This window comes from Choloepus didactylus, chromosome 11 (genome assembly GCF_015220235.1).
Source record: "Choloepus didactylus isolate mChoDid1 chromosome 11, mChoDid1.pri, whole genome shotgun sequence".
In the NCBI taxonomy this organism is placed as follows: domain Eukaryota; kingdom Metazoa; phylum Chordata; class Mammalia; order Pilosa; family Megalonychidae; genus Choloepus; species Choloepus didactylus.
This window is the reverse complement of record NC_051317.1, coordinates 32,402,429-32,425,658: the sequence shown is the minus strand read 5'-3', so window position 1 is coordinate 32,425,658 and position 23,230 is coordinate 32,402,429. Positions and strand designations below refer to the sequence as shown.

The 23,230-nt window shown below is 40.4% G+C and overlaps 1 long non-coding RNA gene and 1 pseudogene across 2 annotated transcripts in view; one reads left to right on the top strand and one right to left on the bottom strand.

The window, feature by feature from the left end:
• Positions 1 to 22,603, bottom strand: part of LOC119506283 — a 34,578-nt gene extending 11,975 nt beyond the window's left edge. Inside the window, exons 1-3 of one of the 2 annotated variants that reach the window (XR_005210963.1) lie at positions 22,440 to 22,603; positions 21,989 to 22,197; positions 21,666 to 21,848 (exon numbers count right to left, since the gene is read on the bottom strand). This is a non-coding gene — a long non-coding RNA (uncharacterized LOC119506283). Of the gene's footprint in view, positions 1 to 20,389; positions 21,849 to 21,988; positions 22,198 to 22,439 lie in introns of those variants that run through there. The other variant, XR_005210962.1, reaches the window with a different exon arrangement.
• LOC119506282 lies at positions 1,233 to 4,145 on the top strand (annotated as a pseudogene).
• Positions 22,604 to 23,230: the final 627 nt, after the last annotated feature.

Below are 23,230 nucleotides of genomic sequence, written 5' to 3'. Positions count from 1 at the left end.
ATACATTCTTAATCTTAATGCACATCTCTGTGGGTATGAACCCATTCATAAACAGGATCCTTTGAAGATAATTTATCCATTAAGGCATGGTCTCATTTGTGAACAGGGTCTTCTAAAATTCTATATAGGTGTGGCCAAAATGAAACAGGGTGGACCTTAATCTGTATTTCTCTTATAAAGAGAAACCAGATGTTAGAGAAAGACACAGGAGGAAACCAAAGTCATTGCCATGTGATGGGGAGCAGAGATGCAAGCCAAGGAACCCCAAGGATTACAGCAAGTCAGCACCAGAATGCTACAGACTTAGAAAGCATGGTCTTGCCCACACCTTGATTTTGGAATTCTAGCCTCCCTGTTCCAGTTTGCTAATGCTGCCTTTTTGCAAAATACCAGAAATGGATTGGCTTTTATAAAAGGGGTTTATTTTGTTACAAAGTTATAGTCTTAAGCCATAAAGTATCCAAGGTAAGGCATCAACAATAGGGTACCTTCACTGGAGGATGGCCAGTGGTGTCCAGAAAACCTCTGTTAGCTGGGAAGGCACGTGGCTGGCATCTGCTTGCTCCCAGGTTGCATTTCAAAATGGTGTTCTCCAAAATGTTGCTCTTGGGGCGTTTTGTCCTCTCTTAGCTGCAACTCCTCTTCAAAATATCACTCTTGGTTGCTCTCCTAAATGTCACTCTTAGCTGCTCTGAGCTCCTTCTGTATGCCAGCTCATTAATACGGCTCCAGTGATTTAATTCAGATCCACCCTGAATGGGTGGGGTAACACCTCCATGGAAATTATCCAATCAAACGTTTCACTCACAGTTGATTGAGTCACATCTCCATGGAAACACTCAATCAAAGGATTCAAATCTAATCAACACTAATATGCCTCCCTCCACAATATTGCATCAAAGATAATGGCAATTTGGGGGCCATAATACATCCAAACCAGCACACTCCCCAACCATGAGCCAAGAAATTCCTGGTGAGCCAACTAATTATGTGGTATTTGTCATGGCAAACTATGACAACTGATATTCCTTTAACTAAATAATGGTTCCTTCTGGTCTTTATGCTCCACAATAATCTAGGCCCTTCACAATACAGTCCCTAAATCTTCTTTCAGCCTTGCCTCCCACCATTGTATGGACACCCCAAGATTCTGGAAAATTCTGACTTCTGGCTCGTGCCCCCCCACATCCTAGTTCCCTCTGGTCAAAATAGAGCAGCCATAGATGGGGGGTGAGGGGGACGGTGAGCAATTCAACCCGGGGGAGCTCAGGATGGTTCAACAGCATGCCTTGAGGTTCTGAGGCCCTGCTCCCCCACCAAATGCAGCCATGCAAGGCCCACCACCTCCAATGTGACCTCCTCCACCTTTAGGCATGATGCAAGGCCCTCCTCCTCCACCTCCGCCCCCCTTTGGATGTCCTCCTTTTGATCCTGATATGCCGCCAATGCCTTCTCCAGGAGGGATTCCTCCACCTATGGGCCCTCCACACCTCCAGAGACCACCTTTCATGCCTCCACCCATGGGAACCATGCCGCCTCCTCTGGGTATGATGGTTTCATCAGGAATGCCTCCAGTGACTATTTTTGGTACTCCAGCATTGCCTCCTACTGAGGAGATATGGGTTGAGAATAAAACTCCTGATAGGAAGGTTTATTATTATAATGCTTGGACCCATGAGTATGCATGGACCAAGCCAGATGGAGTTAGGGTTATTCAGCAGTCAGAACTGACACCTATGCTTGCAGCCCAGGCTCAGGCACAAGCTCAAGCACAGGCTCAGACTCAGGCCCAGGCCCAAGTGCAAGTACAAGCACAAGCAGTAGGTCCTTCCACCCCTACAAGCAGTAGCTCAGCACCTGCAGTATCCACTTCAACACCATCATCCACCCCATCCTCTACCACTTCTACCACAACGACCGCCACTTCGGTTTCGCAGACAGTATCAACACCCACAACACAAGATCAGACCCCAAGTTCTGCTGCTTCAGTTGCCACACCTACAGTTAGTGTTTCAACTCCTGCTCCTACCACCACACCTGTGCAAACCGTTCCCCAGCCACACCCCCAGACGTTACCTCCTGCTGTTCCTCATTCAGTACCTCAACCAGCAGCAGCAATACCTGCTCTTCCACCAGTAATGGTGCTTCTGTTTCGTATTCCTCTTCCTGGCATGCCAATTCCACTTCCAGGTGTATTACCAGGAATGGCCCCTCCTATTGTACCCATGATACATCCCCAGGTTGCTATTGCTGCTTCACCTGCTACCTTAGCTGGAGCAACAGCAGTTTCTGAGAGGACTGAATATAAAATAGCAGATGGGAAGACATATTATTATAATAATAGAACATTAGAATCAACCTGGGAAAAACCCCAAGAACTAAAGGAAAAAGAAAAACTAGAAGAGAAGATTAAAGAGCCAATCAAAGAGCCTTCTGAAGAACCTCTGCCAGTGGAGACAGAGGAAGAAGATCCTAAAGAAGAACCTATAAAGGAGATAAAGGAGGAACCCAAAGAAGAGAATATGACTGAGAAGAAAAGGCTGCCCAGAAGGCAAAGCTAGTAGCTACCACACCTATTCCTGGTACTGCATGGTGTGGTGTTTGGACTGTGATGAGCGGGTCTTCTTTTATAATCCCACCACTCGTCTTTCTATGTGGGACCGACCTGATGATCTGATTGGAAGGGCAGATGTTGACAAAATTATTCAGGAACCTCCTCATAAAAAAGGAATGGAAGAAGGGAAGAAACTAAGACATCTGACCCCAACAATGCTGTCCATCCCAAAGTGGCAATTCTCTATGAGTGCAATTAAAGAAGAACAAGAATTAATGGAAGAAATTAATGAAGATGAACCTGTTAAAGCAAAAAAAAAAAAAAAAAAAATGGGAGAGAATGTCAAAGAAGTTCTTTATGTGCATTGCCTGAGCTTCTCTATTTAGGAGAGATGATAATAAAGACATTAATTCAGAGAAAGAAGCTGCCATGGAAGCTGAAATTAAAGCTGCCCAAGAAAGGGCCATTGTCTATCTGGAGGCCCGAATGAAGCAGTTCAAGGAAAGAGGGGTGTCTGCTTTTCCAACTCAGGAGAAGGAGTTACACAAGATAGTTTTTGATCCTTGGTACTTACTTCTCAATCCTAAAGAGAGAAAACAGGTGTTTGATCAGTATGTAAAGACCAGGGCAGAGGAAAAACGCAGGGAAAAGAAAAACGAAATAATGCAAGCAAAGGAAGATTTCAAAAAAATGATGGAAGAAGCAAAGTTTAATCCAAGAGCTACTTTTAGTGAATTTGCAGCCAAATATGCTAAAGATTAAAGATTCAAAGCAATTGAAAAGATGAAAGACCAAGAAGCTTTGTTTAATGAATTTGTGGCAGCTGCAAGAAAGAAAGAGAAAGAAGACTCCAAGACCAGAGGTGAGAAGAATTGAGACTCAAAGAAAAGGAGCTTGAAAGGCAAGCTCGCATTGAGGCAAGCCTCCGAGAATGAGAAAGGGAGGTTCAAAAAGCTCGTTCTGAACAAACACAAGAAATAGATCGAGAGAGAGAGCAACACAAATGAGAAGAAACTATCCAGAATTTCAAGGCTCTTCTGTCTGACATGGTACATTCTTCAGATGTGTCATGGTCTGATACAAGGAGGACTCTCCAAAAAGATCACCGTTGGGAATCTGGATCCTTGCTGGAAAGAGAGAAAGAGAAGCTTTTTAATGAACACATTCAAGCACTTACCAAAAAGAAGAGGGAGCACCATAGGCAACTTCTGGATGAAACTTCTGTGATTACCTTAACATCCACGTGGAAAGAAGTAAAAAAAATCATTAAAGAAGATCCTTGATGCATTAAGTTCTCCTCCAGTGACCAGAAAAAAACAAAGGGAGTTTGAAGAATACATCACAGCCAAAGCAGACTTCAGGACGCTATTGAAAGAGACCAAATTTATAACATAGATCTAAAAAGCTAATCCAAGAATCTGATCAGCATCTGAAAGATGTAGAAAAAATTTTGCAGAACAAACGGTATCTAGCACTGGACCGTGCACCAGAGGAAAGGCGTAAACTGATTGTGGCAAACGTCGATGACCTGGATCGCCGGGGCCCACCGCCTCCCACAGCCTCAGAACCCACAAGACGATCAACAAAATAATTCTAATATTCTTCCACAGGGGTATCTATTAGTTCAAAATGGTTGCGTGAGCCAATTTTCAGGTTTTTACATTTATGTGCTTTAGTCAACCTACTGCAGAACCATCTGAGGAACAGGAGAAGCATTCGTGAATGGTTTCTGAACAGAGAACACTTTGGAAATATTTATGCTTTCTTTGTGTGGCATGACTGACATACATGCCCAAGTATAGGCTGTCTCTAGTAAATCTAAAATCTTAAAGCTAAAAATCATCCTTTTATAGGTGTGGAAGTCAGTGACTTTCGGTGACATTCTTCCTAGCAGTGTTAAACATGCAAGATGTAAGAGCATATGTGGTTTGAACTTGCAAGATGCAAATACCACAGACTCCAAGAAAACCTTAGTTGGGGATTCTTTTGTTTTGATTTTGTTTTTTAAAGTGGGTAAAAGATAAATCACTGAAAACTGAATTATCTTCCAGAGGCTAAGATTATTATAACAGACATGCTTTTACCTTTGTCTCTAAAGAACAGTGTAGTTTTACTTGTTCACTTATATGCCTTTGATTGTCTCCTCTAAGTTGTAGGCCACATCTTGTTGTTTAGCCTAATAGAAGATTTAGTAATTTCTTCTCAGGTGTGGAACTATGGTTGTTAACTAACATGTTGGCCAGAATATGGCTGCAGTTAAAGACATTTTATTCACCATTAAGTGATCTTTATCAATATTCTGGATTAGGCAACAAATTACCTTTTTGGGTATTTCTGTAAACTATACTCCTATTTGAATGTTAAACTTTCGTTCCTGCAGTTTAATTTTAAGATATTTGGATGTTCAGTTTATGTATCTAAACTACAATAAACCAAGCCTTTTTATATTTAAAAAAAAAAAAATGAAGCAGCCACGTCACTTCCATCAGGAGGCCTCGCTCCCTGCTGTACTCAGACTCCTCATCTGCCAACCCACCATCACCCTTGTGGGCCTTTGTTATTGAATTCCCTGTTATAATGTATGTCACGGTTATTTATGGGCATGTCTTTTCTCCCAGATTCAATTGTAGGCTCCTCATGAGCTGGGGTCATAGGTCCCTGACAGCCCTAGACCAGTGCTTGACACTTAAGGGACAGACCAGAACTGTTTCTTGAACTGAGTCCATTTTCTCAGTGAGATGGTATATTTTCTAGTAAGACCAAAACAAGCATGATCTTCCTCACATTGATGCCCTCCATATTTGGAAGTACCACACCAAGGATGATACATAGATCACTACAAATTTTGTCTTTTGAAGTTTCTATGGGGAAAATATTTGGATAAAGATTCATGTCACTCTTTGTGTGAGAGTTCAACAGAGCACCAGAAAGCATCGGTATCAAATTGATGTTTGAAATATTAAATAAGTATGAAATGGAAAATGGCCCAAATTTCAAGAATCTGACTTAAGCATCTTTAAATAAATTAATTTTAAGTATTTTTTTATTGTAGTTGAAGATAGAAAACTTTTGTGTAAATCTTATAATTCACTCAAAATGAAATCAGCCCTTGAGGATGTCATTTAATCAAGATCACGAATTAAAACGAGATGAAACAAATATTGACTAGTTCCAAGGCTGAGAAAAACACAATTCTAACCTCTCCCCAAAGTAATTAATAAAAGAGAATTTTCAGGGTTTAAAAATGAGGAAGATAACCATGGTCCATTTTGAGCCCCTCCAAAGTTCACTTATGTTTCGTCAACTTGCAGAAAACACACCTGCAACCTCTGTTAACTTCCAAACAATCAGCTCATCTCCAGGAGAGGTTGAAAACAAAAGAACCACTAGCAAACAAAAGGTTTTAATTCAATTTTGTTTCACATCTCCTCAACATTAGTGATCCTCTTTCAAGGGGGAAAAAAAACATGAATAATCAGCCCTTAATATGCAGAAAACTTAGTAGGTATTGCTAAGTAATATAAAAGCCTTGTGTACATGGACATTTATGTGAAAGAAATTTCTTTATCAGACCAGAATATTTTATTGAATTAGAAGATATAGGAGCAAAAGGTTGTTCTCAAAGGCCAGATATTAACTTGCTCATTGTCACTAGCCTGGGCTTTGGAGTAAGTCATGGACACCTGGTACTTACTATTCAGCACCAGAGGCACTTTCTGTAATTTCTCTGAGCCTCAGTTTTTCTCACACCCACAAACAGGAGGAGAATTTACCTCTGTGTTATTGGGGTTATTGAATTTGATTCAAAGTGTGTGGGAGAGGAATTGTTACTCTCTGTCCTTTTCCTTTGGCATTTCATAGGTTTCCAGGATGTCAGAATTTGTAAAGGCAGCTCTGGAGGTAGACAGTGCCATGGTGATTCTTATTTGTTAATTTAGGTGATTAGAATATTGCTTAGAGGGTAGAAGCAAAAAATAAAATTTGGTCTGTATTTACTCAATAATAATTATTTCTGAACTTGAAGACAAAAAAGATCTGCCACTGTCTATGTCACTTAAGACAAGTTCCTTTCTCTCTGACTTCAGGTTCCTCAACTGTAAAATGGGGAAGTTTATCCCTTTCTACCCCAGAAACGTTCATGAGATTCAAAGCCAATAAGTAGAAGCCATTTGCAATTCATCCATAGAGAAATGAGATTCTAACATACAGAAACCATTGTATTGTCATAGAAAACCCCGTGTTGAGGATTCTGACTCACGAATACATTAGAGAAATGTAAGCTGCACCCTGGGCTTTATGAACAAAAGACATTTTGTCCCTGTCTTCAAAGACCTCTGCATCAAGCAAGGAGACAGATGTTAAATACACAAGAAAACTAATAGACGCATAACCACAAATTATAAGGGCTATAAATGAAAATAGGCAGGTACGCAAAAGAAAACCTGAGGTTGGGGGGCTGATTTAGATTGGGGTCAGGCACAGCCCTCTGAAAGGTGATGATTAAGTTGGGATGGGCAGGAGGTGGAAGTTGGGGGGTGGTAGCTGCCAGGGAGGGGGAGGGGCTCAAGCCGATGCCCTGAGATGCAACCTGGCTGGACTTGAGAGAGTGAGGGGGAGTCAGGAGTTGGGGCTGGAGAGAGGTAGGGTCCTGGCCATGCAGGGCCTTGGAGGTCACATGAAGGATTATTTATTTTACCCCACAAGCAGTAGGATCCAGAAGGTGTTTCCACAGGTGAATGGCAGGATCCAGTTATGCCACAAACAGGTGGCCCCTGCTGCTGCCCAGAGTGCCCAGGTGGGGAGGAGGTGGAAGCAGGTGGAGCCTCGAGGATGGCATCCCAGCCCTGGAATGGGAAGGATTGAGAACAGCATCTGGAAAACTCCATGGTAGGGGGAAAGAGGTAGGTGGAGGCAGGACCTGTTTTGCAGGTAGAGGAGCCAAATGGGTTTCCTTAAGTGGTAACTGTGAGGTGGCATCATCACAGTCAGGGGAAGAGAATGGTGTAAGCAGTAGGAAATCATGTGAATCTTTTTGCATAAAAACTTTTGCTAGATTAACAGTTTTTGAAAAGTATTTGCAAGTCTGATTTGAAATGTTTTGCTAATTCTTCCTTTTACTCATAGGAACAGTAATGTAATCCCACCAATTTCACAACAAGAAATAAGGCAAGGCACTGGTTAAGTCTAAAAGAGAAAGTTGGCTACTAATGTAGTCAATAGTAAGCAGTTAATTTCCTTAACTATTGGATTTCACCCATATTAATTGGGTCTAATAAGGTCTTGTGATTATCCTTCATCAGCTGTATCATAAATTCTTATTTTTCTCTGGTACTTTTCTAAAGTTCCTCTACATGTGCCTTTATATTTTAAATTTCTTCAATTTTTCAATTATGCCATCATTTTAATTACACTTCTAATTCTGTTTGATACCTTATTGTCTTTTTTCTTTTTCTTTTATTTGTCTTTATGGGAAGGGCATTATTAGTTTACAAAAAGTGGCTGGTTTTCCTAACCTCAACTTCAATAGAACAAAAATAGCATTTTGACCATTTTGTCAAGGATGGCGGTTATGAAAGGAAACTTTATACTGTAGATACATCAATAAAACCATATATAGTTTTCCAATAAAACAGTCAGCCAACAGAATTTGGAGTTATCGTGCTTTCAGGTTTTGATTATCACCATTTTTCAACTTGTCATCTCCTTTTCATTATTAATACCTCCTAAATTATTTCTCCTTCAGTTTATCTGCTCCCATAATATTCTATTCTCAAGAGTTGGCAAGAAGGGAGCACGCCTGCTCTCTCAAAAGTGGTATCCAACCTCATCCTCAAGTGATTTTCTCACAGTAAATATTTCCATAAATTCCTTTCTTTTCAACTCATGAAGTGATTGATCCATTTTGTATTCTTTCATAAACCACATGCCTATAAATTCATAATTTACTCTGTTGCATCCATGATAGTAGTGCCACTATTTTTTGCCAGTACTAAAGATGTTATTTATGCCAAATTCATATGAAATAAACTGACAATATCCAATGGTGTTATATAACTGCATCAAGCCTTTTCTCTAGATTTTGAAGTGTAGTTACAGCAATGAGTAATTAAGAAGTAACTTGTTCCAAAGAGACAAGTAATTTTCTACTATCCAGTAATCTAATGAATCCCTGCAACCCATAATCTAGTGAATATCTGCAAGGGGAGATACTTCCAACTTCCTAGGAGCTAAGTCCATAATTTAATTGGGACACCAATCCCTCCCTGAAGTGCTCTCTCCAGATATAGTTGGATAGTCTTAGCTTCTCTCCCATGTTTTCAGACTAGTCAGAGCCAATTGAACCTTAAATCACACTGCTTAGGTTCAACGGTGACAAAATAGTTTATCTCCTTGCTGAGCCCCCAAAATTCATGTAACTTTGAGTACAGGAAAAAAAAAAGGGGCATTTTAGTAGCTTTGGATTTACGGACAATATAAAATTACCCAGGGGATAAATTTAATTTTGCGTTCTCATGTGGAAATTTCTGTCCTCTATGCTAAATAAAACAGACAAAATAAAAACAGCTCTGTCTAAAAAGACATAGTTAGAAATTCCATGTCTACAACTCTAGAAAGTTTGCATAAGCCCCATTTCAGTGTTTTATCTTGATCCACACAGTAATTCCATGGGGGAAGAAAGAGAAGTTCTTGGCTCTATTCTGACAGATGAGTAAAATAAGAAAAAAGTGTAAAGTGACGCCTCAAAGGTTCCACAGCTCACAATTAGCAGAGTCAGATTGCAGCCAGGGTACCTGACTCTCAGCCCTTGTCTCCTTCTGTTCCTTACTTCTCTTTACTGGATTTGGACTCACTGTCCTTCCATGCCAGGAGTAGTATAGGTTCTATGGGCTAAGGGACAGAAACACACAAGAATAATGCATTTATTTAAGTAATCTTAGCACCTATCCTTATTATTTGACTTCATATTGGCCTATGTTTTTAAAAAGCTATTTTCTCATTTTTGGTAATTGTAGCCTAGCTTATTGCAGACTAACTGTCCCACTAAGAACAACTAGAGAAGTTGGGACAAATAGAAAGAAATATATTTTTGGTATCCTCAAAATGAAGGCAGTGAGGACTCAAGGAACCTAGATAAAGGAGATGAAGAGAAACAAGCCCAACATTCAGAAGCATTTGTCATTTTGAGGGATTTACTAATTAATAAGCTGGAATCCAGACGCTCAGAGGCAGTCAGAACCTTGAAGCTGAGAGGGGAAGCAGCTGAACAGATTTTGTCCATCTTCCAGAGCTGAAAAGTTCAGGTCCCTAAAAGGAAGATAATTCTTAGTAATTATTCCAGACTTTCAGTTGGGAATCTTTACGGTCTACACCTTGGGAATAAGGTCAAATAGAAGTAGCCTAACCCTCACAAAGACTGAAGGCCAGCTTCTGATCAATAAATCCCAGATCTGGTCAAGTTATCTGCTTGCAATCCAAATGCCTGTCTAAAGTAAAAATAAATCCTCTCTAGAGATGATAACACCATTAGGAGCCTCAAAACAATTCAATTTTATAGAATATATGTTTGGCTTTACTCTAAAATTACTGAACATACTTGGAGACAAGACCAAATGATGGAAAACAAAAAGAAAAACCAGGATCAAGATGGAGACATGAGGTGCTTTAGGGCTCCACCCCCGACAGAAGGTTTGAACAACCAGCAAGAGCTAGCAGAAACCTCTTTCTCAGACCTTCAGAAAACAATCAATGGATTTCAGTAACAGAGCAAGGCTGGATCAAGAAATAGGCATCTTAAAAGCAGTTTACTCTTATGGTATCCTGTAGGTCCCTTCTCCAACCCGTTGCCAGCTCATCACAGAGCCAGCTTACAATCCCAGTGCAGATCCCTGGCCCAGTACCAGAGGGAGCAGAGTTACCCTGGTGCACATACTGGGAGCATGTATATCTGGCCCAATCTATCTAGTGGTGGCCTGAGGGACTGAACCGGGATACTTGTCACAGGCTTACCATCCCAGAATTTACCCTGCATGTAGAAAGCAGCTCATAAACATCACCTACAGAACACTGTGGGAAAGCAGTTCAGTCAAAGCTGCCTGAGGTAAAAGATTACTAGCTCTAGGACATACAGCAAAGTGCCCAGGACTATGAGAAGACTGTTTTCTAAGGAAGAGGAGACATTCAGAACCATGTAAACGGGGGAATTCCCAGGGCTACACATGTATGACCAAGACAAGATGCATGCACAGAAAGGATCAGGGCAGCCCCTACACTTTGGCCTTGAGCTAGTCTCTAAACTCATTGCATGGATAACTCTGAAGGAGAGGACTCACACTGGTCAATCCACAAAAAACTGGAAGGCATGTTTTCTTTTTTCCTTCTTTTTCATTTGTTAGCAACTGGCATTCAAGGAAAGCTCTGTCATAAAAATAGCTGGATACAAGCTTAAGGAACCGAGGCCTCAAAGTCTTAATTCTAGTGATATCACATTAAAATACCAAATGTCCAGGTTTCAGCAAAAGATTACAAAACCTACAAATGATCAGGAAGTGATGGCTCAGGCAAAGGAGCATATCAAAGCATAAGAAACCATTAGGAGTAGGATAAGATCTGGGACACAGTAGAAAAAGATTTTTAAAAATACATCCTAAATATGCTTTAAAAGCTAAAGGAAAAATGGATAAAGAACTAAAGAGAACAGGAAAATGACAGATGAACACAAAGAGAATATCAATAGGGAGGTGAAAAATAGGAAAAGGAACCAAACAGAGCTGAAGACCACAACAGCAGAAATTAAAAATTCCTAAGGGGTTCAACAGAAGATTGGAACTGGCAGAAGAAAGAATCAGTGAACCTGAAAATAACACAAATGCAATCATCCAGCCTGAGGAGCAGAAAGAAGAAAGAATGAAGAGAAATGAACAGAGCCTGAGGAAAACTTGGGCGCCATAAAGCATACCAATAAATGCATTGTGGAATTCCCAGAAGGAGAAGATAGAAAGGGAAAGAGAGAATATTCAAAGAAATAATGGCTGAAAACTCCCTAAATTTAATGAAAGGAAGGAATATACACATCTAAGATATTCAACTAACTCCAAATAAGAGAAATTCAAATAGACCCACACAATAGCATATTATAATCAAAACTGTTGAATGCTAAAGAGAAAGAGAGAATTCTGAAATCCACAAGAGAGAAGCACCATATCACATACAAGGGAGCCTCAATAAGATTAAATGCCGATTTCTCATCAGAAACCATGGAGGCAAGAAAGCACTGGGAAGACATATTTAAAGTGCTGAAAGCAAAAAAAAATGCCAACAAAAAATTCCATATACAATAAAAAATACCTTTCAAAAATGAGGAAGAGGTCCAAAAGGGCAGCTCTGGGGCTCAGATGACCAGAGAAGGGCCACTGCAATATATAAGGAAGAGCTGGATGAAACAGCAGAAAAACTGTGACTGAGAAATAGGGGTGAGTGTACCCAATTGCAACCACCCCTGAGGTCTGTGATTGTGCATCAGCCAGACCAGGCAGCTGAAAAGCAGCACACTCTTACTTCAGCTGCCAGCTGGGAACTCAACCCTCTCACTCCTGCAGCCTAGAGTCTTTCCACATAGGAGACTGGGAGCTAGCAGACTCATTGTATCCACATACAGAGAACCTGCTGCTGTGCCCAGTGCCCACCCCAACCCTGAGGCTGGCCACCATGGGCACCTGAATTTGGGGGACGCTGGGAAGTCCTCACCTTGGGAGAAAGGAGGGGCACAGGCAGTGCTGATCTGATGGCCAGTGAGGAAGACCCTCTGGTCCTGCAGCCTGAGTCCTTGCTGCAGAGGGGAACAGGGTGCTCACAGCTTGGAGGCGAACACAAGCAGAGAGGCAGGGGTGAGGGAGGGAGCTGCATTGTGATGCTGGGTGCTCCTTCCACACCCTCATGGCTAGCAGGTATGCCCCAACCTGGGTCTGGCCAGCTGGTAAAATGCAGTGTACTTCTGGGCCAGATGCTGGCTTATGAAGTTGAACCTGTCAGTCCCAAAGCCTAGGCCTGGAGTCTTTCCTTTCAGGAGTCTTGGAACCACCAGATCCATTGTACTCATAAGCAGAGTCTGTGCTGCAGTGCTCAGTGCCCATCCCCCACCCCCAGAGCCAGCATCTCCCAGTATGCCAGGACCTGGGAGAGACCGGGAGGCCCTCCTATCAGGAAAGAGGGAGAAGCAGATTAGTCCTGAGTTAATAGTTGGCCAGAGAGAGTGACCCTCTGGGGCCCACAGCCTGGTACTGGACCCTGACCTGCCCTAGACCCTGCCCAGCAGGTCACTGCAGTCAGAGAGAGGCAGGGTTGAGGTGAGTAGGTGACCCAAGAGTGCCATCTTCTGGAAAGACTGTGAAAGTGCAATCTGGCAAGCAGCTTTTCTGCCCAGCCTCTAACAGCTTTCTGAAAGGATTGCACACCATGTGTGAGAACTGAGAATTACTGACAAACCGAGTGCCAAAGAGACATTCAACATGAACCCAAGCAATAACAAAGTCTTAGACAAGTGAGAGAAATCAGCTTTCAAAATAATCTAATCAAGATAATCAGATGCCAAGAAACCAGCAAAAACTCACAAGGCATAGGAAGAAACAAGAAGGTACGGCCAAGCCAAATGACCAATTTAAAAAGTGAGAGACACAGAATTTGGAACAACTAATCAAAGATGTTCAAACAAGCCTCCTAAATAACTTCAATGAGATGGTTAAAGAGATAAAGGATTTCAAGAAGACACTAGAAGAACATAAAGAAGAATTTGAAAGAATATATAGAAAAATAGCAGATCTTATGGGAATCAATTTGTAGACCAAATTAAAAATATACTAGAAACACACAATAACAGATTTGAAGAAGCAGAAGAAACAATATGCAAGCCAGAGGACAGACAACTGAATTCAAGTACACAAAAGAACAAATGGAGAAAAAAAATGGAAAGAAAAATTGATTGGGATCTCAGGGAAATGATTGGCAACATGAAGCACACAAATATAAGATTCATAGGTGTCCCAGAAGGAGAAGAAAAGAGTAAAGAGCCTGGAAGATTACTTGAGGAGATAACTGCAGAAAACTTCCCAGCCCTTATAAAAGACATAAATATGCAAGTCAATGAAGCCTAACATACAACAATTTGAATAAATCCAAACAGACCCATTCCAAGACACATACAAATCAGACTGTCAAATGCTGAAGAGGAGAAAGTCCTGAAAGAAGCAAGAGAAAACTGAATCATCACATACAAGGGAAGCCACATAAGACTAAGTGCTGACTATTCATTGGGCATCATGGAGGCAAGAGGGCAGTGGTAGAATATATTTAAGATTCTGAAAGAGAAAAAGTGTCAGCCAAGACTTCTTTACCAGCAAAGCTGTCCTTCAAAAGTGAGGGTTTAAAATTTTCACAGATAAACAAATGCTGAGAGAATCTGTCAACAAGAGTCCTGCCCTACAAGAAATACTAAAGAGAGTTCTGCTGGCTGAAAAAAAGACAGGAAAGAGAGGCCTGAAGGAGAATATAGAAATGATGATTATCACTAAGGGTAACTAAAAAGATAAAAAAGAGAGAAAAATACCAGATCTGACAAGTAAAAAGCCAAGGGATAAAATGGTTGAAGTAAGAACAGCTTTTATACTAGTAACATTGAATGTTAATGGATTAAAATTCCCAAGCAAAAGACTTAGACTGGCAGAATGGATTAAAAAATATGATCCATCCATATGCTGTTTACAAGAGATGCGTTTTAGACTCAAGGACACAAGTAGATTGAAAGTAAATGGATGGAAAAAGATATTCCACGTAAGCAATAATCAGAAACATAGCTGGAGTAGTTATACTAATATCAGACAAAATGGACTTTAAATGGAAAAATGTTAAGAGATGAAGAAGGACAATATATATTAATAAAAGGGGCAACTCACCAAGAGTAAATAAAAATCATAAATATTTATGCACCTAATCAAGGTGCTCCAAAGTACATAAGGCAAACACTGGAAAAACTGAAGGGAGTAATAGATGTTTCTACAATAATAGCTTGGAGACTTCAACACACCACTCTCTTCAATGGATAGAACATCTATTCAGATGATCAATAAAGAAATAGTCTAAATAATGTGATAAATGAATTAGACCTAACAGATATATATAGATCATTGCACACCAAAAACAGCAAGATATACAATTCATCACAAGTGTGCATGGAACATTCTCCAAGATAAGCTATATGCTGGGGCACAAAATAGATCTTAATGAATGTAAAAAGATTGAAATTATTCAAAACACTTTCTCTGATCATAATGGAATGAAGACAGAAATCAATAACCACCAGAGAACCTGAACTTTCACAAATCTATGGAGGTTAAATAACACACTCTTAAACAATCAGTGGGTCAAAGAAGAAATTGCAAGAGAAGTCAGTAAATGTCTTAAGATGAATAAAAACAAAGATACAAAATATCAAAACTTAAGGAATGCAGTGCAAGTGGTGCTAAGAGGGAAATTTATAGCACTAAGCACCTACATTAAAAGGGAAGAAAGAGCTAAAACAAAAGACCTAACTGAACAACTGAAGAAACTACAGAAAGAACTGCAAACTAATCCCAATGCAAGCAGAAGAAATAACAAAACTAAAAAGGAAATAAATGAAATGGAGAACAAAGAAAAAAAAAGAATCAATAAAACAAAAAGTTGGTTCTTTTTAGAAGATCAATAAGATTGACAAATCCTTATTCTGACAAAATCAAAAAGAGAGACGATGCATATAAATAAAATCAGAAATGAGAAGAGAGGTCATTACCATTGACCCCAAAGAAATAAAAATGATCATAAGAGAATAATATGAACACCTGTATGCCAACAAACTAGACAACCAAGATGAAAAGGAAAATTTCTTAGAAACACACGAATAGCCTATACTGACTCAAGAAGAAATAGAATACCTCAACAAACCAATCACAAGTAAAGAGATTCAGTCAGTCATCAAAAACCTCCCTACAACAAAAAGCCCAGGACTAAATGGCTTCACAGGGGAATTTTACCAAACATTCCAAGAAGAATTAATACCATTCCTGCTAAAATTCTTCCAAAAAATTGAAGAGAACGTAACACTACCTAATTCATTCTATGAAGCTAACATCACTTTAATATCAAAACTTGATAAAGATAGTACAAGAAAGGAAAACTACAGACCAATTCCCTAATTAATATAAATGCAGAAATTCTCAACACAATACTTGCAAATCGAATCCAAGGCACATTAAAAAATTATACACCACAATCAAGGGAGTTTTATTCAAGGCACACAAGGGTAGTTCAACACAAGAAAATCAATTAGTGTAATACAACACATTAAGAAATCGAAAAGGAAAATCACATGATCATCTCAACTGACACTGAAAAGGCATTTGACAAAATTCAAGCATCCTTTCTTGATTAAAAACACTTCAAAATGTAGGAATCAAGGGAAACTTCATCAATATGATAAACGGCATATATGAAAAGCCCACAGCTAATACTGTACTCAAAGGTGAGAGACTGAAAGCCTTCCCTCTAAGATTGGGAAAGAGACAAGGATGCCTATTGCCACCACTATTATTCAATTTTGTGTTAGAAGTTCTAGCTAGAGCAATTAGGCGAAAAGAAGAAATAAGAGGCATCTAAATTGGAAAGGAAAAAGCAAAACTCTCATTATTTGCAGATGACATGATTCTATATTTGGAAAATGCTGAAAAAACTATGACAAAGCTACTTGACCTAATTAACAAGTTCAGCAAAGTGGCAGGATACAAGATCAAAATACAAAAATCTTTAGTGCCTCTAGACACTAATAGTGAACTATCTGAGGAAGTAATTAAGGAAAAATTCCATTCACAATAGTAATTAAAAGAATCTAGTATCTATGAATAAATTTAACCAAGGATGTAAAGGACCTGTACACAAAGAACTACAAAACATTGCTAAAAGAAATCAAAGAAAACCTAAATAGGTGGAAAGACATTACATGTTCATGGAGAGGAAGGTTAAATGACACTAAGATATCAATTCTACCCAAATTGATCTACAGATTCAATGCAATACCAATCAAATTCTAACAACCTACCTTGAAGAGTCTGAAAAGTTAATTATCGAATTTAATAGAAGTATTTGGAGTTCTCTGTCTTGGGTTTGTAACTGTCTGTAAGGTATTACATATTTTTGTTAAAAGAAAGAAAAAAAAACAGAAAATAGACATAAACCCCTAGAATATCCAGATATTTTATTCATTAGACACAAATTGAATATACATTTAAAGTTTATGGAAGATATATGCAGTCAAGAAAATATATGACAAAATGAAGACTTCCAGAATAGAAATCAGAACTATAAAAAAGAATTGAATGGGAAATATAAAATTTAAAAATATTACCAATGTAATTAAAAGGACTATTTACACTTTCATAGATTATTAAACTAAAAGATAGGTCAGAGGAAAATAGGATCAAGTAGGAAGGGTCAAAAAGATAGAAAATACATATGTGTACCTAAAAGATACATAGGACATTGTGCAAAAGTTTTACATATGCTGAATTGGAGCTTCAAAATAAGAGGGAAAATGAAATATTTGAAGAATTAAGGCCTAATGCTTTTAAAAACTGAAGAGAGAGACATCAAACCACAGATTAAAGTATGCAATATATTCTAAGTAAAACACATGAAGAAAAGCATACCAGGGCTTAAGATAGTAAAGCTGTTAAAAACTAAACCCAGAGAGAAAATCGTAAAAGCAGTCAGAGAACAAAAGACACATTAAGGAGAGTACAATTAACAGAAGATTTCTCAAAAAAATCAGGGAAGCCAGAAGACCTGACAATACAGTATTCAAAGTGTTGAAAGAAAATAAATATCACTCCATATTTCTACATCCTTCAAACAATATCATTTATTTAAAAAGGTAAATAAAGATATTTTCAGATAAACAAAACCTTTTAGAGTTTGCAACCAGCAGACACCCACTAAAGAAACTGTCCCAAAAGGAAGACGAAACATAAAAAAAGAAATGAAGAGCAAGAAAATGATAAATATGTGGGTAAAAGAAAAGTAAGATGAACTTTGTAAAATAATTATTATATTGCACTTACTTTGAAATATCTAGATAATAAAAATTCAGGGCAACAAAAACACAAAACATAAGAAGAGTAAATGGAGTTGAAGTTGTTTCAAAGAACTTGAAGTGGTAAAAGCAGGGATTTATTTTAGATTTTATAAGTCATGGATTCAGGTTATAAATGCTAGAGTCACTACTAAATAACAATAAGAGAATATATAAATTATAATCTGTTATTCTATAGAAATGCAAAAATAAAAACATTTAATACAAAATAAGTCAAGAAAAGAAAGAAGACTATAGGACATGCAGGACAAATAGAAAACATAAAATGATAGATTTTAAACACACATACATGATTTTAAACACACATACATGTGATTGCATTAAATATAAACCAACTAACTGCTACAAAGAAAAAAGTTTGGGGGCTAGATTTTAAAAAGAAAAATATAGGAAGAAAATCATATGACCACAGCAAAAGACTCCGAAAAAATATTTGAAAAACTTCAACACTGTATATGTAAAGACATTTTGCAACCTAGAAATATAATGAAACTTTCTTTATACATTGAAGAGTATCTTCCGAGATCCTAGAAAAGAAATCATACATAATGGTGAAATACTGAAACACTTCTCCTGAAATCAGGAGTGATATAAGGAAGGCACTTTCCTTCAATATTGAAATGGAGTCCCTGGTGAGAAGAATAGGGCAAGAAATTTAAATAACAGTTTTAAAGATTGTAAAGAAGGAGATAAATCTCTTCCTATTTCAGATACCATGATTATATACTATGTAATTCAAATAAAATCTTCAGGCAAGCTATTAGAATCAATATGTAAATTTAGCAAGGCTCACGGATGCAAGGTTACTATATAAAAATCTATCACTACATATCCACAACAAATTTAGAGATGCCTATTTTCCCCAAATTGATCCTTAGATTCAATTTAACTCCAGTTAAAATTCCAGTAGGTCTTCATGTAGAAATTTAAATTATGAAATTAAAATCTATGTGGAAATGCAAATGGCCAAGAATAGCCAAGACAAGCTTGAAAAAGAATTACAAAGTTGGGAGAATTTTTATAGAGCTGGAGACTGACACAGTGATAAATAAATAGAGCCAGAAACAAAACCACCCATAAAGGGCAGTTAATTTATTCAGAAGATGGTACCACAGTGGAGTGGGGAAAAGGGCAATCTTTGCAATAAATTGTGATGGGTTAACTTAATGCTCACATGAAAAAAAATATTTTCATACTATAAACAAAAGTAAATTCCAAGTGGATTTATGATGTAAGCGATAAAAGTAGAATAAAGCTTCTAGAGGATATGTGAGAATAGTTTTTGACTTTGGGAATATCAAAGGTGAAAGAATTAACATGAGTTTAATTGTCTCCTTAGCACCTGAACTACATAATCAGAAATCAACTATTGTAATTATTTTAAGTAAAATAAAAATGAAAAGATACATAGAAGCTACAATACTTCTCACTGAAATATGACGAGTCATAGTTTTTATAAAGTTGTTAGGAAATGCAGTTTTTCCTTATTATTTTAAGCCTTATTCCCATTCATTATATTTTACATCAAATCATGTGGATCAGAAATGGCTTTGTCAGCCACTTTCATTCCAAGGCAAAAAGTATGAGGTTAAATTATATTATTATTAGTTTGTCCTTTTGTTCAATTTTGGTCTATTATGTGTTATTTATGAAGTCTCTGGACTTCATGAGTCAAACTCTACCAGATACTTATAGGAATAGTAAATTGGAGAAGCAATAACAAATAGACAGAGAAGCCACATCATATTCAGAAAAGAATTTCTTTTTTCATTTGCAATCATTACTAGCACTGTGAATTTTTTAAAATAGGTTTTTTTAAAGTAATGCTAGAAACATTCAGAAGAAAAATTTCTCTAGATTGAAACAAACTAGAATGAAAGGAGACTTCATTCTCTTCCAATCCATCTCAGTCTCTAAGCTGCATCCAGCTCATTTTCCCATTCTGATTATTTCAAATATGTTCCTTTCTCTTGAAAGTATCACCTATTTTTCAACAGAAGCCCTTCTTTCTGACATCTGTAAGAGATGAGCCATTGGTTGCGGCCGCGGTTACTGCTTCTGTGGGGGAGTGGCGGCCGGTAGCTGAGCCCTCAGCTCTCGGGGCTGCTTAAAGGGTACCGGCGGCGGGGGCTCTTTCCCGGAGGCGAGGGCGAGGCGGAGGACTTGGCCAGGTCCTCGGCGGGAGGCGTACAAGGTGTGGAGGGCGGCGATAAGGACAAGACACTCTTCATCCAGTAGGAGTATGCGCCAAAGAAACTTTATTCAGGGGTGATCACAGGTTATATAGGCTGGTAAGAAGGGCAGGACTGGAAAGGAGGTGAAGTAGCCTTAAATGGCAATACTGAAGGGAGAGGGGCTAGGATTGGTTCTGAGAGGACGCAGGAGCCGTTGCAGCGGGCGGGAGTTGTTCTGGCCACGGTGCATGCGCGCTGGCGGTGGCAGGAGTTGCCTTGGCACAGGGGAGTGTGCGGGCAAGATAAGGAAGTGGGGAAAGGGCGGTTGGGAGAAAGGCGGTTCCCTCCGGCAAGCCTCCCCTGCCAGTGTCATTTTGGGTGAGGAAAAGGGAGCTGCCTTGACCTCGCTCCCCAGGCTCGGGGGGGCTGCAGAGGGCACTAAACGCCCGTACCCACTACCCTCCCCAGGGGGTGATATCAGGTCCCCTGGCCCAGGCCTGGTAAGCCGAGGTACAAGCTCAGTCACCCGCAATTGGTCTATCTCAAATTTGTAGCACAAATTTTACAAAACTACCTTCCTTTTCATTCATCATCTTTTTTCTTATTCCTCCTTCCTGTTAACTGGAAGCAGATGCCCAACTCTTGCTTAACTTCAGATCCTCCGCAGATGCCCTGGGATCCACCACCTCCTCCCAATCCTCAGAAACCTTGATCTATCAATTATTTTCTTGAGGTTGTATATCCAACCTCAGCTCCTCTGTCCATTCATTAGCATTAAAAATGCTCAAGAATCTTCTATCTAAAAAAAAATCCTTTAATTCTATATCTCCCCCTCTTATTATCTACATGACTCTTATTCCCCCACCAAAAACTTCCTGAAAACGTGTCTACTTTTCTCTCTCCGTTTCCTTACCACCATCCCCAATGCATTCCTCAATTCACTTGTATCTCTCTTTTCTTCCAACATGCAGCTGAAAATGCTGCATATAAGGTGCACAATAACTTCCCTGTAGCTATATCTGACAAATGTTTTTCTACAGTCCCCCTAAAGTTGATCCTTCTCCTTCATTCTCAGTGTCAGTGAATAAATGGCACCATGTTCTACTCAGCTGCTCATACCAGAACCCTAGCAAGGGATGGCACTGGGCTGGGAGGAGCCATTCCAGGTCACCACCCACTCTGCATGGAATTTATATGGGAGACAAATGGTGTGGGTTAAACGCCAAGCAAAACCTTAAAGCTTTTAAAATATGTCCCAATCATGCCCCAAAATTTGTTAGTTGATAGTTGTACTGGAAGGGAGCTAGCTCCTTTGGCTTCATCCTGACATTGCCGTTCTTTTTTGTTTTGACCAAGAGTGTGAGAGAGAAATGGGGTTTTGCTTTTACGACTCCTGTGATGTTGGACCTCTGCCCACATACGTGCTGGCCCTTTATATTTCTGAATTCACATTTTCATCCTTTGCTTATTTATTATTATTATTTTGTCATCTTCTTGGTGATTTCTAAACACCAAAATTGATGTTTTTAAAATTCCCTGAAAAGTTTGCTAACCAACATAATGTATCCAAATTATGCATTATTCTTATCCTATATCTTGCTATTGAGTTATACCTTCAAGAAATAAACCAAATAAAAGCAGTGCAGGGTAATATACTTTACCCCAACACACAAAAAAATTCAAAGCATGGCGAGAAAATGGAACAGCATCTTCAATGAGACAGCACCGTGGGAGATCCAGCTCCGGGCACGGGGTATAGACTCACCCAGCGAATTGGGGATTTAGTCAGACTGAAGAAATTTTGTTCTACTACAGACACTAAGTCGCTGAAGCTCAGAGTTATCGATTTTGGTCAATTTTCAAGGCCACAAGGTTGTGGTCTCACTTCACGGTGAACTGCGAAGTGTTTCCATCTCTCTGACTTCTGGGCTCTGTTCCTCTCCAGGGTCTGTGGGGGCGACATTGGAGAGGGGGATGGAAACGAGCAGAAAGGCTCTCCTCTATCCCCACCCCCCACCGCAAGTCCCTGAGCATCAAACATGTCATCAAGCTGCTTATAGAGAATAATTCGCCAAAATCTGGACGCACCAAGGGGTTGTTTCTTGGCCCCCGTCGCCCTGGGCGGCCGCAGGTTCCTCGGCCGGGGTCTCTCCAGCGCTGGCCTGGGGGGTGCCGTCCACCCTCAGCGCTCACACCGTCTGACAGCTTTCCCGAAACGTGACCTTGGCTGCATCGCTCTCCATCACATGCACGCAAGAGTATGCGGGAAAGTAGGTTTAAGATACCTAGTTCAATGCCTGGCCGTTATTACAGGAAGGAAACATTAGTTCCTTTTGCAAATTTTTAAAAACAACGAATCCCACTGTACGGTTTGGGGTGCAGGTATCTTGGCGCTCCGCTCAGGGCCTCCCAGAGGCAGACGCGGCCCCGGCTCTCCCCCATGTGCTCCTGCCAAAGCACCTGTGTCTCCCCGCGCCCTGCGCTGGCCCGGGACCCCTCCGCCGGCCCTCTAAGCCCCGAGGGGCTGTTTCTCCTCTACCTGAAGGTCCCCGACGCCTGCCTCGCAGCCTGTTCTGCGACCAGCGCTCAGCCTCCCGGGGTCTTGCTGGAAGCGCTGCCCTTGCCACCAGCCCCACCCGGGCCTTTAAGCAGGTCCCGGGGCCATCAGCCCCCTGGGAGCCTGAGGTGCTGCCCCGCACTCCCTGCTGGGGAACCGCCCTGGACGCGCAGCGGGTTCTCTCCCCATTAGCACTTGCCAGAAGGCGGATCCTTTCCTGCGTGGCCCTCTGCACGCACCTCCCTCCCCCAATCCCGCCCCTCGCTGCTCACCTGTCTGGGGGCTGCGGCTCCCCCCACCTGGGCTCCCGCTGACTCGCACCTGGAGCCGCCACCTGAGCCCGGGCTCCTCAGGTCCCGCTGGGTCCACAGGGCTCCCTTCCTCCAGCGGTCCCTGCTGGGTCCAGGCGCTGGCGTGACCCTGAGCCCAGGACTCTGCTCTCTGGAAGGGATGAGCAAGTGCCAACTTCAGCTCCGACTCACCTGAGGCAGGGGCGCCAGGACAATCCCTGAAGCTCCCGGGGAGGAAGGGCTCTTCCTGGAGCCCCTGCCCTCGCAGGGCTCTGCCCTGACTTATGTGGAAGCCGCAGAAGTCACAGGACCTTCATCTCTCGGAAACTCAGTTCCTCTACCAGAAAATGGGAAGAAGCAGCAGTTGGGGCAATTGGGAGATCTAAGCATGTATGATGGCTTTTTTTGTAAAACAGTTATCACTTGTAAGTCTGCAGCCTCCAGGTTTCCCTGGCTAGGGGCTTGGTAACACTTAGCTTGGTT